This window comes from Dermacentor variabilis, chromosome 10 (assembly GCF_050947875.1).
Source record: "Dermacentor variabilis isolate Ectoservices chromosome 10, ASM5094787v1, whole genome shotgun sequence".
In the NCBI taxonomy this organism is placed as follows: Eukaryota; Metazoa; Arthropoda; class Arachnida; order Ixodida; family Ixodidae; genus Dermacentor; species Dermacentor variabilis.
The window spans coordinates 55,151,738-55,176,629 of record NC_134577.1 but is presented as its reverse complement, the minus strand read 5'-3'; the positions used below and the strand labels follow the sequence as shown (position 1 = coordinate 55,176,629).

The following is a 24,892-nucleotide window of genomic DNA, read 5'->3' as shown; positions in this document are numbered from 1 at the left end:
AGTTGCTCAACATTTTACCAATCCAACGGGAACGCTGACCTCCATGACGGTCAGCGCCATTTCTCGGAGCGCGCCTGCAATGATAGCGAGGGGTAGGGGCATGAGTGCAGATATTACTGGTGTTCGAGTATCATCTCCTAGGCTACTCCAATTTATCTGGCGTAGCCCCGACTGATTGTGAGCATATCTGTTGGTTGCAACCACGCATTGTGACCATTGTGCGCGCAGGAGCACACGTCCACATTACTGTTTGCATTGCGAGAAGATAAGCAGCAGGGGCTATGTAGAGCTTCCGGAATAGCCTAGCAGACGCTGCATGGGCAGGAGTATGATCGGTGTGCATGTGCATGCAGTCACTACTTTCGTAGCCACGCTCCGCGTCACGGCTTTGACCATTATGTCGGCCGACGTTCCCGTAAGGCTATACTAACGACTTCAAGAGCTTTAAGTTGCCTGCTATTTTTGCTTTAAGATAACGTGCAAAATGCAACAAATTTTCTTCGTGCAAGCCTATAATATATTAAGTACCTAGTCGGCTGTGTACATCCTCTTAAAACAAGCAGAAGTATTTCTGTGTTTGCTAAGATTTCTGTAGCATGTCACTTACCGAGTCTAATGAATACACTGTGGTGTGTATTACGGCAGACCACAAAAATTTCAGAGCGCGAAGTTAGTATAACGATTTATGTCCTCACAAGGAATTCTGATCAGAAATGAGCTCATTGCGCGTGCAACAGCGCCCCTTTCCATACAAGGAGTAATGCATCGGAATCAACAGAATCTTTTTTCTCGGACTCCACGCTCGAATAACTGTTTCGGTCGCGAATGCCATTGACGAAGAAAGCTTGCAGACGACGCCTTCGCTTTCATCAAAGTTTACTGCACCCGACAACCCGGGGAGTCCAATTCCTAGACTGCATTTGGCGAGTTCATTTCCCGCCCGGAGGGTAGGCGGCGGTGGAGCAGATGCGTACGTGGTACACTACTGTTTCCATTAGTCACTGTGCGCCACAAGTAGTTCGCGCACGTATATGACGCACGCTGATCTTCTGATAAGGCTCCTTTCGCGCTCTCGCAATGCTCGGAAAATGACTTTTAGGCTCTCTGCGAAGGCCGCAGTGAAGTCGAGCCCGCTGGCCGGAGGCTTGGACAACCATCCCTTGTAACGGAAAATGAACGGGTCGGGTTTACTGTCCCGAACCAAATCAGATTTCCTCGAGGCCATATTTTTCAAGCGTGCCGTCTGGTGAACGCTGACAGGGTCTGCAAATTCATTTTCTCACCTCGAATGGAATTGAGTAGGCAGCGCTATACTGCAGCACTGGTCTTTGTGCCACTTTGTGACGGCATTGTAAGTTAATTGATATGGTTGTTCGCGTGCCCTTGTGACGACTGATCCTGTGTATATCTTGCGTACTGCATCAGTGGAGAAGTACAGCTTGCCATTCGTACTTGTTCACGGCTTCTGCTTGTGGTACGGCTGTCTGCAGGTACCTACTGGCTCTTTACATCTACCGCCACCACCTAGAACCACAGCAGGCTAGGTGAGTGCTACAGCTTTTTGACCCTTAGAAGAAATGTAATTTTAAGGATTATCAAGCAAGCTAATCTTTTGAGAAAACAGCAAACGATGTTCTTCATACCCAACGCGGGGGCTCGCTGGCTATGTATTTGTGCGTCGGCGCGCGAGGTTGCGGGTGCACTTGCCAGAAGCGGCGGCCTCATTTCTGTAGGCGCGTAATGCTAAAACTTTGATGTGCTTGGATTCAGGTGCTCGTTAAAGAAGTCCAACTGGAGAAAATTGTTCAAGAGACATTCTCCCTTGTGGTAGTGGTGGTGGTGATGAGATGTAGTAACAGGCGGGTTTAGTCTGGCGATCAAAGCCGGCAGTTGCTCCGACCGGCTTTGCAATTGTTGATTACTCGCGGATGGGATTAAGGCTCGCGTCCGCAGCATGCATCTGTTCGTCTGATATACGTAACGTAAACAACGCACTAATTATAGCATTAAAATATCCAATGCACTAATTGGGGCGAACGTCAAGCGACGATTTCTTCAAACGTTTCAATATTTGACTACGAGAAAAAAATGTGGCAGCAATCACCTATGGTGACGTGCTGGTGAGGAGTTGTAGGAACAGGCGGATTTATCCTGGTGAGTAAGGCCGACAATTGCTCCCCCAAGCGTCCGTTATACTATCACTGCGGTATTTCACCACACGTTGATCAGGCCAGTTTCTCTCAAGAATGCATAAGGCGACCTGAAGCTTCTTTTCGGGTTATAGCTGACCTTTCGGGGAAGACAAGCTGTTGCAGGCAGGCATGCATAAACTCCCTTTCTTGCAGATATTCCAGGAGAACGTCCTTTTTATTTGGAATTTCGGGCACGGCCACAGAAAGTGTTCAATGTCTCCTGTCTCGTCGCATGTCGTACAGTTCGGAGAATTGATGTGCTAGCATATCATGCTGCTGTATTAGCGGATCCCGTGCTTATTCGATATAGAAGTGAGACTTCCACTCGAGAAAGTCTGTTAATTAGGCGGGGCATATGTAGTGAACCCAAAGTGATTTCGAATGTCAGACTTTTTAACTTGGGGGCCTTGGGGGCCTTGACTTTGGGAGGATGATGGAGCACTGCGCATGCAAGAGCACCAGCTTTTTCGTGGCCAGCAATAACAATGTGGGAGAGAATCCACTGAAACTTCACTGTGAGGACTTTGTTGCCGAGTTCTAAACGGACTCCCCCACATCGCTATTCTTCTTAAAGCGAAAGCCTTTCTAAGCTCATGCTGAAGTTTGTGTCAGCAGACCTGAGCGCCGGACTGTCCGCTGAAGCGTCATCACGCCATATCAAGAGAGATTAAAGAATGAAAAATGATTGATAGTGACAGTTAGGTAATAACAACGTTACAATAGATTGGTAGGGGTTAATAATGACTAGTAATGCCTAAGAATGACTACTAATGACTCCGAAATGGCCAATGTGAACCACGGCTTGTAATGACCACAATTGAATAGAAATGGCTAGAAATGTCTAGTAATGAGCAGCAATTACTGAAATGACTACTAATGACTACTAACTACTACGAATTACTAGTAATGGCTATGACATCACCAATATGTCTAATGACACCTTGTGACGATTAAAATTGATTAGAAATGACTAAAAATGCTTAGTAATGACCAGTAATCACTAATACTGACTGAAATGACTTGTAATGACTACTAATCACTAAAATATGACCAGAATGTCTAACGACGGCTTGTAACGACTACAATTGATTAGAAATGACTAAAATGCTTATTAATGACCAGTAACGACTAATACTGACTGAAATGACTTGTAATGACTACTAATCACTAAAATATGACCAGCATGTCTAACGACGGCTTCTAACGACTACAATTGATTAGAAATGACTAAAAATGCTTACTAGTGAGCAGTAATGAGTAATAATGACTGAAATGACTTCTACTGACAAGTAATGACTATGACATGGCCAATATGTCTAACGACACCTTGTAACGACTAAAATCGATTAGAAATGACTAAAATGCTTAGTAATGACCAGTAATGACTAATACTGACTGAAATGACTTGTAATGACTACTATAATCACTAAAATATGACCAGCATGTCTAACGACGGCTGGTAATGACCACAATTGATTACAAATCCCTAAAAATGCTCAGTAGTGAGCAGTATAATTACTAAAAGAAAGAAGAGACGAATGATAAGAAGAGAAAGACAGAGTAGGCGTTCGCCGTTCACCTCTTACGAGAGATCTTAAGAGACCCTGTAATTTTTTTTCACATGGGCTAGTGATTTGCGCGGGAACGGAATTTGTACGGTGTGCTTCTCCCGCCGCAGTGTTCTTTTGGGACCAGTTCGGCCATTTTAGCGTGTTAGTTGCTTGATACAGCATCTTTCTAGTCTGTTTAGGTACGCTATATAGCGACAGCAGCCGACGTGTTTTAGCGATTATTCAAAAGCTGCACAAAGCCTACCGCAATTGCATGTACGGACTCCTGGGGCGCTGTAACGTAAACCTATTCCAAACTTTTCTATTCCAATTCTGCACTCAGGCCTCCGCGATTGGTCAAAAACTTTTTAGGACCACATCATTGGATGCACATCAGGCACTTCGCTCGACTTTCATCGCATCACGTCGCTTTCCTTCCTGCAAAGCGTTTAGCAGGATTATTGCAGCCAACTATAGAACTTTACCTTCAAACTTCATGCCTGTAGCACGACCATCTCTACGGCTGTGGTGCCTGCATCCACTCTAGGCTCTCGTCATTCCTGGCATCAAAAAGAAAGCGGAGATGTCACCTTTCGTCCTAAACGAACTACACTTTCATTCCTACATGAGAAGCGCAGAGAACACAGAAGCACAGAATCACGTTTACATGGGCGTTTCTGTCTCCTCCAGGAGTTCAGCTGGAGCAGTGGTTATTTCCGCGAAATCTGGCACCATAAAATTCAATACGTCTCACATTACACCATCGACGATTGCAGAACTCGCAGTTATACGTGCTGCTGAGGAATTTATTGGTAACAAATCAACAAAATCGTGGTCCATCTTTTGTGACTCGAAAGCGGCTCTCCAGTGTGTGCTGTCCCCTTTTAACCACGGACCGCACGTGCAAATAATGCAGACGTCCGACCACTCCACCATCATGCAATAGACAAGGTGCGCAGAATGATCTCCCAGTGGATACGGGGTCACTGCGGAATTTCGGGAAATCAGAGCTCTGATGACGCTGCCCGATAGCCCCACGATGGTGCCTATGTTATACCGATACCACTGTCTGGAACAGATGTAGCCACAAGTCTTCGCTGCCTCGCACGCGAGTTTACGCAGACTCTGTGAAACACCAGTGAATTCATGAACGCACGTCTCCAGATTTGATCCACGTGTGCAGCTCCTCCCCTTCCGCCAGGGTTACCACGAGCGGAAGAAACACTTCTGTGCCGCCTATGGCTCGGCGTGGCACTCGCGAACGCCTGCTCCTTCCGCATTGGAATGGCCGACAGCCCTGCTTGCCACAGCTGCGGCTGCGAGGAGACGGTCGTGCCCCTCCTCTGTGAATGTGCCCGCTACAATATCAAAAAATAGTAATATTTAGGGTTTTACGTGCCAAAACCACTTTCTGATTATGAGACACGCCGCAGTGGAGGACTCCGGAAATTTTGATCAGCTGGGGTTCTTTAACGTGCGCCTAAATCTAAGCACACGGGTGTTTTCGCATTTCGCCCCCATCGAAATGCGGCCGCCGTGGCCAGGATTCGGTCCCGCGACCTCGTGCTCAGCAGCCCAACACCATAGCCACTGAGCAACCACGGCGGGTAATGGAAAAAAAGGTGCTCGCAACCGCACTCTAAAAACTGGACAATCGCGTCTTCATAGAAGGTCTAGCACACTGGTCCAGACGGGTTTCAGCCCTATATGCCTTAAGGGCTCCGCTCCAGTTGTTGAGCGTTCGTGAATTGTGCGACCGTTTTTGAATATTGTAGCGCATAGCATCTCCTTGTGTGAATTCTATAAAAAAGTATTTTTTTTCTTCTTTTGCCATTTATTCCCTTTGTCCCTTCCCCTAGCACAAGTTAGCCAGCCGCTACTTACACTGGCTACCCTCCCTGTTTTTCCTCCCCTTTTGTCTCTCTCTTTCTTACCGTGAACAATGTGCGCGTGACACCTCCATTACCGCGACACCTCCAGACTTCGGTTTGCATAGGAAGGAGGTAAACAGAAGCGCTATGTAGAACTTCCGCGATAGCCTAGCACCCTATTTACGAGCAGCAGCACTGCTACTTTCGTAGCCAGGCACCGCATCACGGCTCTGACCTTTAGGTCAGTTGACGCTTCCGTGAGACTGTATTGGCCAATTCAAGATCGGCACATTATCTGTACTTTTACCTTGAGATAATGTGAGGAATTAATTGTCATTGCGGAAGCCTGTAACACCTTAAGTAGCTACTCTGCTGAGTGTAGAGCTTTTTTTTTCCCAGACGAAAGCCTTTCTGGTTTTACTAGGATATGTGTAATATGTCAATGAAGCTAACGGATAAGTAGAGGTATGTACTACAGCACACTACGAAAATTCTGGAGCACGCAGTTAAGATTACGCTTAATGGTCCCGCCACTTGGCCAAGAATTATGATGAGAAATGGGTCCGCCGCGCGCTCATGTATCCAGTGCACATTTGCATACACGGAATACTGCGTTGGAATCGACAGAATCTTTTTTTTCTCGGATTCCGTGCTTGAAAAGCTTTTGTTGTCACGGCTGCCATTGAGGATGAAAGCTTGCGGGCAGCGCCTTCGCTTCCGTGAGAGTTTACTGCAGCTGCACCCGACAGCCCGGGGAGTCTGACTCCTAGACCGCATATGGCGCGTCCATTTCGCGTCCGGAGGGTTCGCCGCGGTGAATTAGCCGCGTACGCACTGCGCCGATGTTTCTAATTGTCACTGTGCGCCCTAAGTGGTTTGCGCGCGTATGCGGCGCACGCTGACCTTATGATAAGGCTCCTCTCGCGCTCTCGGACAGCTCGGAAAATAACGTTTGTGCTGTCTGCGAAGGCTGTAGCGAAGTCAAACCCGTTAGCCGGAGACTTGGACAAGCACCCCTTCTAACGAAACATGAACTCGTCTGGTATGGACTCGAACGAAATCAGGTTGCCTAGACGCCGTATCTGTCAACCGCGCCGTTTGCTGAACGCCTGACATGGTCTGCAAATTTATTCTCTCTTCTCCCAAGCAGCCGGGTAAGCGGCTTGTCTGCGGCACAGCTCTTCGTGGCACATCATGCGGCATTGTGAACTAATGGATATTCTAGTTCGCGTGCCCTTGGGACGACTGCTCATGTGTGAACCTTGCATAATGTATGCCTGGCCATTCGTTCTCTGGTTCACGGCTTCTGGTTAGGGTACAGCTGTCTGCAGGTACGTACTGGGCCTTTGCATCTTCTACCACCACCACTTTCCCGCCTGTAGTGCCATGTGGGTTTGACTGAAGAAACGCAATTTGGCTGAGTGCAACAGCCTTTTAACCTTTATCATTAATGTAATTTTAGGATTGTCAAGCCAGCTAATCTTTTAAAAGTTGCAAACGACGTTCTTCATACTCAACGCGGAGTATCACTGCCTATGTGTTGTGTGCTGCTGCTGCACGAGTTTGCGGGCTAGCTTGCCGCTAGCGGCGGCCGCATTTGTGTGAGCGCGAAATGATAAAACTGATTTACTTATACTGAGGTTCACTCTGAAGAAACCAAGCTGACGAAACCTTATTCTAGAGCTATGCTCCCCTGCGCGTATCTCGCCACTGGGTAATTTTGAGACCAGTGTTGCTATTTTACCTTATTAGTCGCTTGATTTAGCAATTTTCTGGTCTGTGTAGACACACATATATTTAGAGATTGCGACGTGTTTTAGCGATTCAAAAGCTACACTAAGGCTACCGAAATTGCAAGTAAAGGCTCCCACGTGTTTATATATATCGCGCGAGCGTCAACCGAACGCTGTGCCAGAGCCTTATGATGGAGAAAGACATTGAACACGAGTGGACACTCCCATAGGGTTTAGGGGGTTGGGCCTTAAGGCCTTCCCCAATTCTCTCTTGTATATATGACCATTAAAAGTTTTCCACCACCACCACCACTTCCAGAGAGACCAGCGGCCGAATATACTGTAATGCACATGGAGGAAGGAAAAACTGAGGAGAGAGAGAGAAGCGAAGAAAAAAAGGCAGGGAGGTTAACTAGGACTGAGTCCAGTTTGTTACCCTACACGTGTGGAGGCGAATGCGGAGTGAAAGAGAGAGAGAGAGAGAAAACATGAGTCTATATCGCACTTTCACATGCACTAAGGAGGAGAGGCCCTACTCCCTCCGCGCGCTAGGAGAAATGTGTGGAGGAAATCACGTGGTATTTTTTCCCTTTCTTTTTGCTTTCTTTCACTTGCTGTAGCGGCTATTTTGTCGCGCCACAATGGCGGATTAGTGTGTTGCTCAGTGGGTTTAGTACCGTGGCGAAGGCGCCGTGTACGCAGGATTAGTCTCTGTGTGTTTTGTTCCGCTGTGCTATCTAGACCGTGCTCTCCCAGCCGTTGTTGTGGTCAGGTGGGACTGGAAGAAGCCATAAGCGTGAAACGAGCACGCATGCAACGCCATACACCAGCTCACGTACAGTACGAAGGACGGCGTTGGGATATTTTTTCCTCTGGCACAGGTTTCACATTGCCTCTACATATTGACCCGCCATGAAATGCTACAGTTCCCGCGTTCTTTTTTTTTTTTCGCGCAAGCTAATTCTGACGACTGTGCTGATTTGTAGCTGTTTTCTTGAGTGTTCCCTCATGTATGTGGTGCATGCTTCGTGTTTTCGTTATGTAAATCCCCCCTGCTGCAATGCTCAGATGGACGAAATTTAGGTGTACTGATAAATTGTAGAGGACGATTGGAACGGTAGAGTAGGCTGTCCTCTCCAGCACTTTCTAGTGGGTCGTTCTCTTCAGTGCTGTTGCTAGGAAAACGCTGCTCGTGCTGGGAGTCCGTGCCCTGCTCTAAAGGTCGGTCCCTAACGCCGGTGACTGAGGACCGCCTTTACAAAATAAATAAAATGTATACGCAAGACACCTCGTTAAATAAGGAAATATTCTGCTCAATGTAGAGGCTCGTTACGGACTTTTGGTGCGCTTAACCAATGTTGTGGCACCAGTTAAGCAGCAGTAGTTCACTTTTTCTGAAATTAAACTTAACAACGGTTACCCTGTCTTGGAAAAGATTATATTGCGTAATAAAAAAAAATAAATGGTAGGCGACCCTAATCTTTGCCCTCGGTGTCTCTTGGCGGCACTCGCACCTAAGCGTTGGTGAGCTTTCGGTTAACATTGGACGAATGCAACGCACGAACCGAGCCTGGAGGTGCAACTGTTTTTCGTCAATTAGCCGGTTAAATATCATGCCACATTCATATATGTGAAATTATTAGTGACGTCATTACTTCCTCTTTCTATTTCCGGGCTTCCAGGAATTTGGCAAAGTCGGGCTCACGTGGCGGGTCTCTTAATATCTAAGATTCTGTGCTTTGGTGTGCAGTAATCAGTGATTTCTAATTATATCTGATTATTCCAGACACTTCAGGAGAGAGAGAGAAATAGAAGACAGGAAAGGCAGCGAGGTTAACCAGACGCACGTCCGGTTTGCTACCCTGCACTGGGAATGGGGGTATGGGAATGAAGAGAGAGAGAGAAATCACAGTTTCGCGCACAATGGGAGGTTCGCACCGAGTCTACACACGGTTCCCAAGTCCAGCCTACTTGAGCCATTTCAAGAGCGCTTTCGTGGCCTTCTGTACCATCGACGCGAACGGCCAGGGTCCAAGGATCTTCATAACGGGAAATGGTCCAGAGTCCAGCTGCTTCAGTGCTGTCCGGAGAACTTCGTGCTGGATGGTGCATTGGAGACAGATACATGTGTTCGGTCGTTTCTGTGGTTCCGCAAGAGTCGCACATGGGCGTATCCCCCCTTCCAGTGCGCAACAAGCAGCAGGGGCTATGCAGAGCTTCCGGAATAGCCTAGCACACGATGTACGGGCAGCAGTATGCTCTGTGCGCATGCGCATGCAGTCGGTACTTTCGCAGCGACGCTCCCCGTCACGGTTCTGACCTTTTGTTCGGTCGACACTTGTGTTAGACTATATTAACCAGTTCAAGGGTCGTAAATTATGTTCTTCTTTGCTTTAAGATAGTGGGGAAAATGCGATAAATTTTTTTGTGCCAGCGTGTAATATCATAAGCCTCAAGCTTTTTGAAACAGGCAGAAGTCTATTAACAGGATGTCTGTGATATGTCACTTACTGAATCTAATGAATAAACAGAGAGGTATGTACTACAGCACAGCTATAAAACTTCAAAGCACGAAATTCATATTGTGCTTAATGTCCTCGCCACTTAGCGCAAATATTTCGATGAGAAATAGGTTTCTCGCGCGCGCAAGTATCCAGTGCGCCTTCCCATACAAGAAGTAATAACTCGGAATCAACAGAATATTCTTTTTTTTTCGCATATTCCATGTTTGAAAATCTTTTCCAGTCGCGGATACCATTGGCGACGAAAGCTTGCAGACGACACCTTCGCTTCCATCAAAGTTTGCTGCAGCCGCACCGAACAGCCCGGGGAGTCCGATTCCTAGACCGCACTTGGCGAGTCCATTTCGCGCCCAAAGGGTAGTCCGCGGTGAAGTCGCCGCGTACAGTACGTGGTGCACTACTGTTTCTATTAGTCCCTGTGTACCCCAAGTAGTTTGCGCGCGTATACCACACACGCTGATCTTCTGATAAGGCTCCTCTCGCGCTCTCGCAATGCTCGGAAAATGACTTTTAGGCTGTTTGTAAAGGCTGGAGTGAAGTCGAGCCCGTTGGCCGGAGACTCGGACAACCACCCCTTGTAACGGAAAGTGAATGCGGCGGGTATGCAGTCCCGAAAGAAATCAGATTGCCTGGAAGCCATCTTGCTCAGCCTTGCCGTTTGGTGAACGCTGACGGGGTCCGCACATTTCTCACCTCGAATGGAATTGAGTAGGCAGCTCTTTGTCGCGGCATTGCAAATTAATTATGCTTGTTCGTGTAAGCTTGAAAAGAATGGTCGTATATAAGTCTTTCGTAATGCATCAGTGGAGCAGTATACAGCTTTCCATTCGTACTTGTGGTTCACGGCTTCGGCTTACTGTAACGGTTGTCTGCAGGTGCGTGCTGAGCCTTTTGCATCTTCTACCACCCCCTTTCCGCTGGTAGTGCCATGAATAGTCCTGACTGAAGAACCGCAGCAAGTGGGTGAGTGCCGCAGCTTGTTAACCTTTAGAATGAATGTAAGTTTAAGGATTATCAAGCGAGCTAATCTTCTGAGAATAGAGCAAAGGTTATTCATACCCAACGCGGAGGCGCACTGCCTATGCCTTGTATGCTGCTGCGCACGAGTCTGCGGGTTCGCTAGCAGCCAGGGGCGGCCGCGTTTGTGTAGGCGCGAAATGCTAGACCTCCGATTTACTTAGATTGAGGTTCACGTTAGACAAGCGGAGCTGGCGAAAGATTATTCCAGAGCTATGCAGCCCTGCGCGTATGTCATCACAGGGTGATTTTGGGACCAGTGTTTGCACGTTGGCGTTTTAGTTGCCTGATTTAATAATTTTGGAGTCTGTTTACAGCCCCGTATGTCTGTTTAGCCAATTCCGACATATTTTAGCTTATATTCAAAAGCCTCACCAAGGATACCGGTATGGTCTGTGCAGACTGCCGTATGTTGAACTATATGGCGAGGGCGTCAACCACACGTTGTGTCAGCGCCTTACCATAGAGAAAGAGGTTCAACGAGATGTGGACACTCCGATAGAAACCAGCGGCAGAATCGGCTGTAGTGTACAACGCTGCTGGTATTAAATGCTTCTGGTTTCGGTTTTGAGCGCGCACATTTCTGACTCTAGCTGGTACTCATTACGCCGGCTGCGCTGACCTGAGCGGTTTTTCTTTTTGCGTCTATATTGCTCAACCGCCAACGGTATTGGTGCAAATTTTTTTTTATTTCGTTAGTAAAATAAATATGACGGCGAGCGATCTTTACCGGCCTCCCTCGAATGAGACCTCTATTCAACGTGCAATTTTCTAATGTAGGCGCAAGACGCCTTGTGAAATGAATTTTTTTGCCTAATATATAGAGGCTCGTTCCGGGCTTTTGGTGTGCTTATCCAGCGTTGCGACACATGGCGTAGAAAATACCCCACTCATACCGAACAATACCACAAAACGTGAAAACATCTGATTTGCAAACATTGCCCATTCCCGGTCATAATTTTCTGCACTTTAAAAGCACAAATACATGTACGACTGCGCGCTTCCAAAACAACTTGGCCTCAGCCGACGCGATGGTGGGCTACATGCACAGAAGTGGCCACAATACAGGCTCTCAGCCAGACCATGCTAGACGCAGGCACAATTCCTTCTACTCGCATCACGATGAATGCGCGGGTGCAAAGCCTGTTTTCAGTCGTTCAGAAGACAGAAGTTTCAAGTTTTTGGTTTTTGAGCTACTCGGCGTTATCTTTTGCTCGTTCTGCCAGCGCAAGCACCCCACTCCATTGTTATAGCTCCTGGCAATCTATCGTCGCGTTTTCGCAAGCCTGAGTACTGAAAGAAGCTGGGTTGCTTCGAGGTCACAGAAATAGTCACGAACTTGTCCCACTGAGATTCAGTGCGCGCCGTATTTTACCACCACGACCGAGCTGCTCTTCGCTAACTGCGTAACAACGCCAGGCGCATTGAGCGTACCTCAAAAGTATCCCACCAATGTAAGTAACGAAATCACAATAATGTTGGGGGTCAAAGAATGCGTCACGAACTTGTCCCAGCAAGATTCAGTACATGCGAAGCTAACTGCGGCACACGGCCGAGCTGCGTTTCACTAACTGCATCACAGCGCCAGGCTCTGCGAGTGTGCCAACAAAAAGTGTACCAAAATGTAACGAAAATAATTACAATAATGCTTGGGGTCAGAGAAAGTGCCAGGGCTAGTCGAAGCAAGATTGAGTACGTGCGAAACAGCGTCACATGGTCGAGCTGTTTTTCGCTAACTGTGTCACAACGCAGGGCGCGGCCACCGGGCTTCAAAAGTACCCCAAAAAGTAACGAAATTAGAGGCAATCATGTTGGATGTCAGAGAAAGCGCCAGAACTTGTCTCGGTAAGATTCGGTACACGCGAAACTGCGTCACAAAGTAGGGTGTGGCGAGCGTGCCCAAAAACAACTGAAAGGAGTTAAAATATACACTGTAAAAAATTTCCGTAATTTTACGGGGGATTTCTGTCATTATACGGAGAACTGCAGATAAAAATACGGAAAGTATGTCATATTTCAAAAATACGGCAAAATCTGCCGTTAATATACGGAAAGTGCTCTCCGTATTCAGCTTTACGGACATTTTCACTGTAATCATATAACGGCTATACACTGTTTTGGACGAAACAGAGAGAATTCCGTATTTTTGTTATCTGAACATCCGTATATTGTGAGAAAATTTAAGCTGTCTGAATGAGCGCTCGTACTCATAAAGTTTCAGCTAACAATACTTTATTGAACACGCAAACTGTACGCATTATGAAGTTGCGTACAAAATGTGAGAGCTAGCCTTCTACCAAAAGCTGCAATAACAGATCGTATAAATATATATACGCATCTTCTATTCCGGTCGCAGTTTGCCGCGCATATGGGCTTTGTAACGCTGATCATATGCGCAAATATATGCGTGTTCTCGCAATGTTCTCAAATTAAGCGCTTTTATAGTTAATAACACAGCATATATGTTTAAGTGAATGAAGAGCCGGGGACATACGTGCATACGTAAACAAGCTTGCGGCACTCAGGTGCTGGTGCATTTACGCCAGCATTTACGCCATATACGCCAAAAATTGTGCGCACTCTAAATCAGTACCGAAACGCAGGGAGTGGTATAATGACCGTAACTGCGTTTACATTTGGCAATAAATGGTGTCGAAGGGGACTGGCGGCCTATTGATCCAAGTACAACGGTCGGAGGAAATTTTCGAATGCAGCAAGCAATTAAACCAAATGTCAAAGGGCACTGCTGAACTGCAATGTAGTTGGTTGAACTCATTCCCATGATATTTACCAAATATCTCGTCTCTGACAATAACTGCCCATTCATTGAGACAAATCGATTACGCATAATCTTCACTGTTCATGTGTTAATTCTTGCGATAAGATGTAATCGCAAACATTTGGCGCTTCATCTTGAAACAAGACCGGTAAGCGCGCTCGTTCTTGTACGGTAGAATAAAGAACGCGAACATGCACCGACATGTGTGAACTACTGGAAGGTGACTGAAGATGAAGGACCTATTACCGTGCTAGTACTGTGTATACTGTCAAAAAGAAGAAAAAAATAATACGGAAAGACAGAATGCCCAGTGTCGAGATGTAACGATTCAAGCTTTATTTCTTTTTGACCTAGAATGCAACACCATTAGTTCCATGTGCTTTATGCATGGGTAATGTTATGACACAACTCATTATTTACCCGTTCATTACATGCACCAACCAGCCCAAATTATCACTGTACTAGAGCTTATGGACGCATCGCAGTGCACTGCTTTGCACTTTATTGTAGCACAGGGGTTTGCTATCGCCAGTAGCGAATGCTTTGGTTGACCTCCCTGCCTTTCAGCTTTTTGAATTCTCTCTCCCTTTGTATAAAACGCACTAACTTGTGGGAGAGAAAGCGTTCTCCTCTTTTAGAATTCAATTAATTGTCAAGCAATTATATTGCAGTTCGAGTAACTAGAGCACAAATGCGAAAACGAAACCGATTCCGTTCGGTTCTCCGCGCTCAGAGTGCGGCACCAGGGGCCAGCACGCGCTGCGCGTCCGTTGGAGTTGCGGTGGAGCTGCACATGTGTAGTGGGTCGGCATTTTTCGAGTCGTGTTGTAAGTGTTGTTAATTCGCCGTAAATATCTCTTGATTTGTACTCAAGAGTGGAGCAGGACCCCAAGGAAGAGAGATTGACGCATCGGGAGCGAAGAACAGAAACGATGGATGGTTACGCTGCTTGGGTCTCGGCACGTTCGAATTGGCAAAGTTCCGAATTTGTCGCTGTGTCGTGTACGCTTGTGCGCTCGTCATTTGCCGTCATCGCGCGGAGATATTTGCGCTGGATGTCTTTCACTTCGTGTACAAAACTCTGCACGCTGCGGCATCGAAGAAGTTGTCCTGTGTTTGGGTGCACGTATGCGCTTGGACACGGATAGCCTGCTTGCTCTCAACGGGTGTTCAACAGTCTACGCGCGCTCGTAACTTGCTCATGAGGTAAGCCCATTTTAATCTTATTTGGTTTGCATAACGTAGGTCTTAAAATGATGTGTGGTAAGCCGGTGTCGCGAACAGAAATATTGTTTCAAAAGACCACTATGCAACGTCTTAGGGCAAAAATGACGCATGAATGGGGAAAGGGATCACCCTATCTTTTCAGATCGATTCCAGTCTTAGCGCGATTGGCTCGATCGCAATTTCCGTGAGGTACTTCTAACCTTTTCTTCACTCGCGTTAAAAGCGTAGAATAAAACTGCGTTCAGTTGAGCTCTTGTATTAACGCTTGTATTGGCTTGAGAGCATACTGTATCCGATACAAGAACTTCTGTTAAAATACGGAAATAAATGTTCGAGGCAATAGCAGTCGCTCACTACCTGTGATCGTTACTTTCTTGCTTGGGTGCACGTTTTAATTGTGACCAGAAAAAAAAAAGTTATTTGCTCTGCTGTGTTTCCCTGGTGCAACTTTTTGCGGTGCAGCAAGACGTGTTCCTTCGAATGATGTCTGGGCAGTCAAGGCATTCGTGTCAGTAAGCAAGCAGTAAACGGGGTATCAGTGCGAAAAAATTTGGACCTACAAGAGAGGCGAATGGTATCATCATAGACTCTTTTATTTGACGAATAATTCAGTTGTGTTACTAAACCGGAGAGTGGATATGCATGAAAGTCAGATTGTATTGATACTCAGCAAAAACAAGGTAACTTATCATTACTAATCAATCCTTTTCTTTTACTGAAAGGCAAGTTGCTGTTGTGCTGGAGCTGAGAAGAGGTCTGCTGCCTGCAATGGGTCCATCTCTCTCAAGTTTTTGCAGTATTGTAGCTCTCAAGGTGAGTGGATTTTTTTTCTCTTAGCTATTTGCCACCTGAATCATGACCGTTTACTTAGCTGTGTAGGTGATCACTGTTAGTGACATTGGAGTGCTGGTGGACCAGCACTCCTTTATGATTGCAACGCATATGACAGAGTGCAGCTGTGGCAGTATGCAGAGGTGTTAATCTATAAGCCAAATTAGGTTCTTTGAGGTAATATGTTAATATATTGATGACATTGGATTGTGGTCTAGCAGGCAAAAATGCTAAACAAGAAGAAATTTTAATTTGCACTTGGTAAGATGTGCAAGCAATTCAGGCTGTTATACATGAAATGGGACATTTGTAGATGTCTTCTACAGTGCTGCAGTCCTGAATTGCTTCAGAGTTGAGTGATACCACTATAATTTCTCTGTAGAGCATGCAGCACAGTTTAGCATTGGGGGAGGCTGGCATCAACAGGCGTCTACTTACTGTGAAGTTCAAATGAGGTGTTACTGTTAGGGTGAATATATATAATTTATGGTTTAATTCTAATCTTGTGTCAGGCAGACATAGTTTACCCACTTGGTTAAACAATAGAGATGTAATATCTATGTATACAAGTATTACCCATTCATTTATGCCATTTAGACAATGGCATAAATGCGTGGGTAATACTTGTGTACATAGACAATACATCACTATTGTTTAACCAAGCGGTGCCCCTGCATGCTAAATTTTACAGGGCTATTATTAAGTAATGTCAGCTTTTGTTGTAACATTAAGGCACCTTTTATATTATTACAGATTACCACCATTGTGCACCATCATAGTGTGATATTTACACTAAATGTATTTGACTTTGCTATAAAACCCTGCACAGCAGTGCATCATGAAATTTTTTTTTATAGTTTCTGGCCTCAGAATGCACTTCACGTTATATTCTTGTTTGCAACAAGACTATAATGCAGGTTTCTCTCCTTATGTTTTGTGGCACTTCAAACTGCGGCGAGCTAAACCACTGGGCAGCAATACTGGATACGCTACTGCGTGTGGAGCTGTCTTCAAACACACACAAGGAATACATCATTGCTTTTTTAGCTCAAAACAACGGACACAAGAAAGACGACAGGACAAGGTGCTACTCTCAACTGACATCACTTTATTGCGTCCCTCCTTTGTAGACAGCAGAATCTAGAAGAACATGTGCTGTGAACACCCATGTGCAGCAACCACCAACATCTGATCAAAAAAGCACACTCATGCGACAGAATCCAAAAAAAACATATTGAGCACTGTACGAGGTTAAAGAAAGCACACTAATGCACTGTGACCCCAATGACTGTATGAAGAAAACTTCCGATAACTCTCTGGCGGAGGTATCTCGGCTCTTTTTCAAAACCATAGCATCACGAAACATTGCGAACCTAAGCGATCCATACCAACAGGCACAGGTTCCCATTTGGCTCAACATTGTAAAATATGGAAGTGCAAAGCCATGTTTCGTGATACTTCGATTTTGAAAAAGTGCTGTGATACCACCGCCCGAGAGTTATCGGAAGCTTTCTTCATACAGTCATTGGGGTCACAGTGCATTAGTGTGCCTTCTTTAACCTTGTGCAGTGCTCAATATGGTTTTGTGGATCCCGTCGCATGAGTACACTCTTGTGATTGGTTGTTGGTGGTCTCTGCACATGGTGCTCACTGCGCATGTTCTTCTAGATTCTACTATTTATAAAGGAGCGACGCAATAAAGTGATGTCAGTTGAGTGTACCGCCTTGTGCTGGTCGTCTTTCTTGTGTCCATTGTTTTGCGCTTAACAAAGTATTTATGGATTCACACCAACTAGCCCGCAAACACATTGTGTTGCGGGCACTTCTGAAGTACTGTCTGTCCAATAACCTTGGTGGCATGGAAGCGCCGTCCACTTCTATGCGTTGCTTTCTGTTTCATTGTGGCATCACATCACATTATAATCATAATGTGTATGTACTTTTTCCAAGAGACCCATATTCCTATCCTTGTGTTATATTTGCTGTCGCATTATTTATGTGCAAATGACTGACCAGTGCTCCAAGGTCCATTTTATCGCAAAGTAAACTACTGGTACCTAAACAGTTCTCTATATCAGAAAACCAAAGCTGAACTGCCGAACAGTACCAAGCGGCAGCCTTAGTGCAGTGTCAAGTAGTCAGATTTTATTGGTCATGCAGAGGTGCACAGGATAGCTCTTTATTACTTGCTGAATAATTAAGCTGTGTGAAAACTGAGTATTTACGTAGCTTCAACCACATGCTATTGGCCATTGCTCCTGCCCTCATCAAATGTGGAAGATTATCACGGCATTTCCTATTCTCTTTTTCCTTATTACAGTGGGATTACTGCATGCGTAAGTAGGAAACGGATCACATAGGCAATCAAAAGCCAACAATGTGTAAACATGGAACATTGATTGTACAGTTTGATGACCCAGAATAAGTAGAAATACACCATAAATGATTGACAATTAACTTTTACTTGACACAGGGCTAGAGCATACAGTAAGCATACTGTATGCTCATACGGTGTCACATCAATTTAAATTTTAGTGTAGCTTTACAGTGTACGCTTCTATTGTTGCATTCTGTCAGAGGAATGGTAATGTTTCGCGTGTATAGCAACCAGACTGTCTATATACAGTAGTAAAAATGTGTGAACTGTATTTTTTAATGATTTGATAGAATGTGTAGCACAATAAAGCCAGACAATCAACGCACAGTGATGTGACTTTCTCTGCACATGTTGCAGGTTCAAAAAAAGTATGGTGGAAGCTGTTGCCAAGGTTCCGACCAGAAAAGACAGCCAGTATAAAAGGGTACAAGCCACTGATCTCTACTACAGGGGATGAACAGCACATCGAGCGCCCTCGACTGAAGCTGGCCTTGTCCCGGAAGTTGGTGCTTCACAACTTTGCGGCAGCACTTTGTTGCACGGGTGTGTGGCATTTCTTCCCCTAACATGCCTGCCTGATGTGCCATAACCTACCCAAGCAGTGTTTCGAGGTGTCCAGAATTTTTCCATTGTAGTGTCTACAGTGTCGCTAACATAAGTGGCTTGCAATGGAAACACTGGTAAATCAGAAAAAACTTGATGTAAGAGAAAACTATCGTATACGGGTTCAGATTGTCATAAAAGTGCTTACCAGACATGTAGAGACCTCCTAAAATGTGAAAAACCACAAAGAAAAGTTTTTCGGCAGCAATATTATCTGATCGCACGCACTAGTTAGTCCACCATATGCCCTGCTTCCAGGACAAGCGACTGCATGACATCGCATTTCCACTGGCTTCACCTGCATCCGGTGCGGTGTGCTGCATCCAGCGAAACATGTTCGAAATCAGTGGTGCACAGTGTTTTCTGTCCCCTTTCTCGACGCCTACTGAACACATTCTAAACTGTTTCCAAAACAGACAAACAGAGGGAAAGGGCTCTGAACACATTGTATTTTAAAGTGGCTGGTACTGGGTAACGCAAGTACTGTGGCATAGTAGATTTGCACCAGGCAACCTGGGCGCCCAAAAAGGCTGCTGTTTACTTGCAAATGGCCAACATATTGTGAGCATGTTGAAGTACTTTTTTTATTCTCATCGCTTATTTAGCTAATGGAGACAGCTTTCACAACTGAAGAAGCCTTGGAAGCATGAAACACTTCACAAAACCAGCTTCAATATATCGTGTCTGCATCACAATTTCATGGCTGCATGAGTGAACCCTCTGGTTAACATGTAAGAGAGTTCATGATGTTTGCCATGCATTATCCACTTTATTTAGAGGTCAACCCTATCTTGAGATTTAAGCTGATGTTGCGTTTAGAGAAATTATGGCCGAGAGCCAGCTTTTGAGAATACAGATTGAGCTTGACAGATTAAATGCCAGAACAAGTCGTTGAGGATTTCAGATCAAGAATCTTCAAAGGCCAGTTCATTTAGTGGTGTTAATATTCTGCTCGAAGTTGTTGATTGTTACGTTCATATGGTGCCCAAGCATTGCGGTAACAACTTCACTTGGAGTACATAGCAAGGGTGTATTCGATGTAAGCTTCTGGCTTTTTTTCTGTGCTTTCAAAAACTGGTTTCTTGTTCAGTTTAAATTTTCAAATTTTGCATTGTTGATTAGGTGTTGTGTCCTGTTTCCTTTTCCTGCAGCTTCTTAGTTAAACATCTGAATAGTGAACACAACTTGACCTTTTGCTTGATTGTCTAGATTACATGCCCTCGATGCAAAACAATTTCACTTCAAAACTGCTTGTACCATACTGAAAGAATAACTTTGAAGCAGCCATAGCCACCAATAACACGCAAGAGATGATTATGAAAATTTTAATATTGTTTTTGAGGGTGTCTTAACTATCATGCACCAAGATTTAGAAATATGTAAATGCGATGTAACTAGACAAAATGAAGGTGATGTTTGCCATCGCTTGTAGATGCTCTGATTATATTGTGCATTGTGCCTAATTACATAATTCCTAATTAGTTATTAAATATCTCAAATAATTAAATGAAATGTGTCAACGAAAAGTTGTAGAGCAATATGAAAGCCTCCTGATACACTTTTTTGTTACTCTTACTCATTGTGTGCTACATAAAAGTGTTTTTCCAAGGAATAAGCCTGCGAATACACATAAAGTGTCTTGAGTGGCCAGTCATGTGTCAGTTTTGTGGTGCAAAGCCACGAATACAACTTAAATGGGTTCTTTTAAGAAAAAGACTTAGCTCAGCAAATTATCTTTCTATGTGCAGCCTGTGGAGACAAGGTTTCTTAGACATGGCCATGGCCCTCAAGGAAGATGCCGAGGCCACAGGCAGTTCCTCCAGTGACCGTGAAAAGGTCCCCTGGGGCACAAGTCTGGTTTGGCACCCCCACCTTTCTCCTGCAGCTTTTCTGTCTACTTAGCTAACCAGGTGGGTCAATGATGGCAAAGGGAAAAAAGAATCAACAGCATCAAACGCAGAACTTGCTCAAGCTCAATGCATTTTTGGTGTGAAGTGTTTCCCTTATCAATTATCAAAAAACGGGTAATAAGTATATGATATGGTCTTCACACGGACACCTCTTTCCCACAGAGAATTAGCTGTAAAAAAAAGCAGCTTATGAAGGCTTGAATATTAGCGAAGATGATGTGGCATAGATAGGGTAATGATTATGAATGTTTCTAATGAAGGTAGTGGTAGTAGAGTGAATAATCAGAGTTTATATATAGATTGAAAGACATTTCATTCCAATGCCAGAATTTTAAATCATCCCAAATAATTCTTGCATTTTATAGTCTTCATTTTATAGTTCTTGCTGACATCGTTCTTATGCTGCATAATTCACCTGTTATAAATTCCCTATTTCTCCCGTTCAAGCAACTTTACATTCATCATAAGAAACCTCGTAGATGAGTTCCAGAAACTTGCTGATGAGATTAGGGGGCGGCGTGTACCCCAGGCTTATATATGCATTCAAGAGCCTCATATCTTGCAAATGTTAGAAATACTCCTGCTAAGCAAGTTCTTGGTGTCCTACAAGGTTATTTGCGAATACGAATTTGCCTAAATTTAGGAAACAGTCAATATAAAACATGTCAAGCGATATCGCTGACGATACACACACATTCCAACTGAACTAAATACAAATAAATATAGCACCAAATGCAGAATCATTGGCATGATGCCATTCTTTCAGTGGAATAAAATCTGTCCTGCATTGTAAATCTGGAATCCTTTATAATCCAGACTACTAAATACTTATGAGGGTTGTGACGTAAAATATGCATGTATTTATTCCTTGTTTTTTTTACTTTAGGACCCGATAATGCTTAAACAGCAGTGAAAGAACTGGGATCACAGTACCTAATACTTTATATTGCTCCAGAAATCAGTTTCTCTGCCGATCGCAGCATTCGACACTAACAAGAAGGCACATGACACTTAGGGTGGTGCTATTCACTTTGATTGTTTGGGAACGAAACCCATAATGTACATGTTATGGCCCTGCGTGTCATTACGTTTGAACAACACAAAGGTAGGGGGTTTGCGTTTTGCAAAACTGCATGGAGGTTTTCACTGTGTGCAATTAAAATTAGGAACCTTCCCAGCTCATACTAAATGCATTCTCCAAAGCTTTAGGTTATACAGGTGCACTACTTTACACAGAACACACTCTTTTCCCTCGTCACGGCTCACACTCTTAGGCAGAGTTACACCCTTTGAAGTGCCCCTTCTTCCACACAACGATAATTGTCATCTGCCTTTATGCATTTCCTTTCTTTAACGCTGCGAGCCCTGTGCTTTCCAGTAACGAACGGCATGCGCGTTATCAGCATGATAGCATTCCCGACAGCAAAGTAGCGGGCGTGGCGTTTTCAAGAAAGGAAACGCATCAAGGCAGATAATGATTATTGTTGTGTGGCAGAAGGGGCACTCCAAAGGGTGTAACTTTGCCTAAGAGTGCAGGTGGTGATTCAGATTCTTCAAAGGTGTTTCATTGTATGGGATGGCACATCGCGCTTCACTTATTTGCAGAATATTGCATTCCAATTGTGTCATATGAGATAAATCCATTAGAGAGCTTTAGCTTGCCCTAAATTTATTACAGCTGTGTACTTGTAAACTGGCCGCAGCTTGCAGTGCTTGTGCAAAAACAATTGTAACTGCCATATTATATGTAACTGTTAGTGCACAGGCATCGGCAGCAGCAATGGTTAGGGTACACTTGTTTCTTCTATTCTGCGGTATGCATCCTCCACCAGAAAGTAGTTTTTTTCGTCTTCCTCTTCTACCATATTGGAATGTGAAATGGGGTGTAATTTGTAGGATATACTCTTGCATAAACTTCATGAGCATTTATTCTTGTCTGTGCCACAGATCATTGTTGCTACCACTGTAAAAGCAGGGTGCCTGTTTACAGCACCCGTAGGGAACAATCTGTGAATCTTTAACGAACAGTAAGGATAATGAATAATCGAATAACTTTTAGTAATTTTCAACAAATTTAGCACTCTTTGCTTTCCACTATGGTGTTTTTAAAACTCTAATCTTGGCACAAGGTTTGAGTGCAGGATGTCATTTTGTGTGAAAGAGTACACTTGTGCGCATAACACCTCATCGTCAACATTCTGCTGCACAGAATGTCATTAGCTTTCGTATGCATTGGTCACTATCTCACAAACCGGTTGCTCCTTTGTTAGTTGGAATGTAGCATTTATGTAAAGCACATTTGATGTTCTAACAAAAAGCATTGTGCCCTCTTATCCCCTAATTCTCCTCATTTGATGCCTAGTGTTGTAATAGCATGGTTGACACCATAAGAGTCAGTGTGGTGAATAATTGTGTCTGGTGGAGTAGGGGGTGTACGTTAACTTAAGCAACTTCTCCAGATGACTTGAATCAGTATTGTGGAATGCTGTTTTTTTTGTTCAATCACTGTTACCAAGTTTCACTTTGGTTGTGGCAACAAGTATAATGTAGTTCGCTAGCACTCCTGTCAACACATATAATGTGCAGGCATCTGTGTTGAAAAAGACCAGCTAATGGTTTGCCAGGAGCTAAGGTCCATTTAGACCATTAAATTTTGAACTTACACTGGTGGAAATAACTGGTGAATGAAAGCACACCCAGGAGAGCTGACCATAATATTTTCTTTCATTATAGCACTGCTGAAGCTTTGAACCGCATTTGAACTGGCTTGTTTAAAAAATGACCCATTTCCTTGTTCAAGTAAGACAAAGGTTCCACAGGAAGACAGAAACTTGAAGCCGTTAACAGCAGCATGAATATAAACAGCGTTCGACGTTTTGCAATCTTGCACCTGGTTATATTATCCATCCCATTTTTTTCCACAGGCTGTTCTTTACTGTTTTATGGTCATACCCAGTTTAATTTTAATGTCCCTATTTTTTTATATTTGGTTAATATATCTTTTCTTCATTGGCTTTCAACAAAATATATATTCATAATGTGCCTTCATTTACCATTTGCAGTGATCTTAACCAGATGCATCTTGATACAAAATTTATTTTCCTTAATTCTTCGTTTTCCTTCTCCAAAAGTGCAAACTGTTTATCTTGATACCTATTTTGTCTTCTGGGAAGATTGGGTCTACTGGATTAATGACTGCTTACATGTGTACATCGTTTTCTGTTTTGGTCACCCCTACTCTTGGCAAGTACTGACAGCATTGCTCATACCCGCTCCATCACAATCACCACTGCTAAGCACACCCTTCCTTCCTTTATTTTAACACTTTGGCTTCTCTTGACCTATTATATGCATCAGTTACTTCTCCCCCAATGAGGCTAGGGGCCAGTGAGATATGCACAATCCAAAACAACACAGCCAAGGAAAACATTTGCTACCCTAATGACAAGCACCTATGTCGAAATGTTGGCTACAGCAACATCCCTTGTTCCAACAATGTTGATCTACTTACATGTTTTTCTAACACAGAAGTTACTGCTTTGTCGTGTTCTGTGATTATACTTTTTTGCCGCTTTCTTTAGGATGGATATTCATGAATACTATTTGTTTCTCCTAACAGCAGCAAGTTTATCCTTGCAAGCGTTTGGAGTCAAGAACAACTTTCAACAGGAAGAAGTGCAAGACGAGTGATTGAAGAAAATAAAGTTGCTTCTGTGATCTAAGAACTTGAGGACTGAAATGTTGCACCTTTTTGTATATATGCTATGCAGTGCATTCATATCACAAAGTGCAAAGTGTTTTATCTCTGCAGCCATGTCAGTGTGTTGGCAAGACAATTTTCTCAATGGTGACCTGCTGCTTTGACTATGAGCTGCCTTCATGACATTTGCATTAAAGGAGATGTACTATCGTGGACAAAAGTACCCTGGAAGTGCGAGCGTTGACCAAATTGCATTTCTGCTCAAGACTGCTGAAAACAGTGGGTCCCGTATGCACATTCCGAACGCAGATGGTGGCACGGCTGATCCCAGCAAATAGCACACCAATAAAATTCGGTCAACTCTCGCACGTCCTGGGCAATTTTGTCCCCGATGGCACATTCTTCGAATAATGGATATGCTCTGCAAGATGAAATACGGGAAGCACCTGTACTTTAACGGATATAGTACAGATTTAGCATACGGAGTCTTTCGTTTCTGAATACGGCAAGCACCTGTTTTTTAACGGTTATAGTACAGATTCAGCTTACAGTGTGTTCCGTTTTCTGAATACGAGAAGCA

The 24,892-nt window shown here is 44.3% G+C and overlaps 1 protein-coding gene and 1 long non-coding RNA gene across 3 annotated transcripts in view; both read left to right on the top strand.

Moving 5' to 3' along the window:
• The first annotated feature begins 1,249 nt into the window (after positions 1-1,249).
• LOC142559251 (uncharacterized) overlaps positions 1,250-24,892 on the top strand; it is a 199,332-nt gene continuing 175,689 nt past the window's right edge. Inside the window, exon 1 of the mRNA XM_075670878.1 lies at positions 1,250-1,544. The gene's annotated coding sequence lies outside the window, so the exon portion shown is untranslated. The remainder of the gene's footprint in view (positions 1,545-24,892) is intronic.
• Positions 14,538-24,580, top strand: LOC142560554 (uncharacterized). Of its 2 annotated transcripts, none has more exons than XR_012823393.1 (5): positions 14,538-14,870; positions 15,614-15,704; positions 18,457-18,642; positions 20,451-20,612; positions 24,235-24,580. It is a non-coding gene; the product is annotated as an uncharacterized LOC142560554 (long non-coding RNA). The 2 variants fall into 2 exon arrangements; XR_012823392.1 differs by having other exon boundaries at positions 24,232-24,578.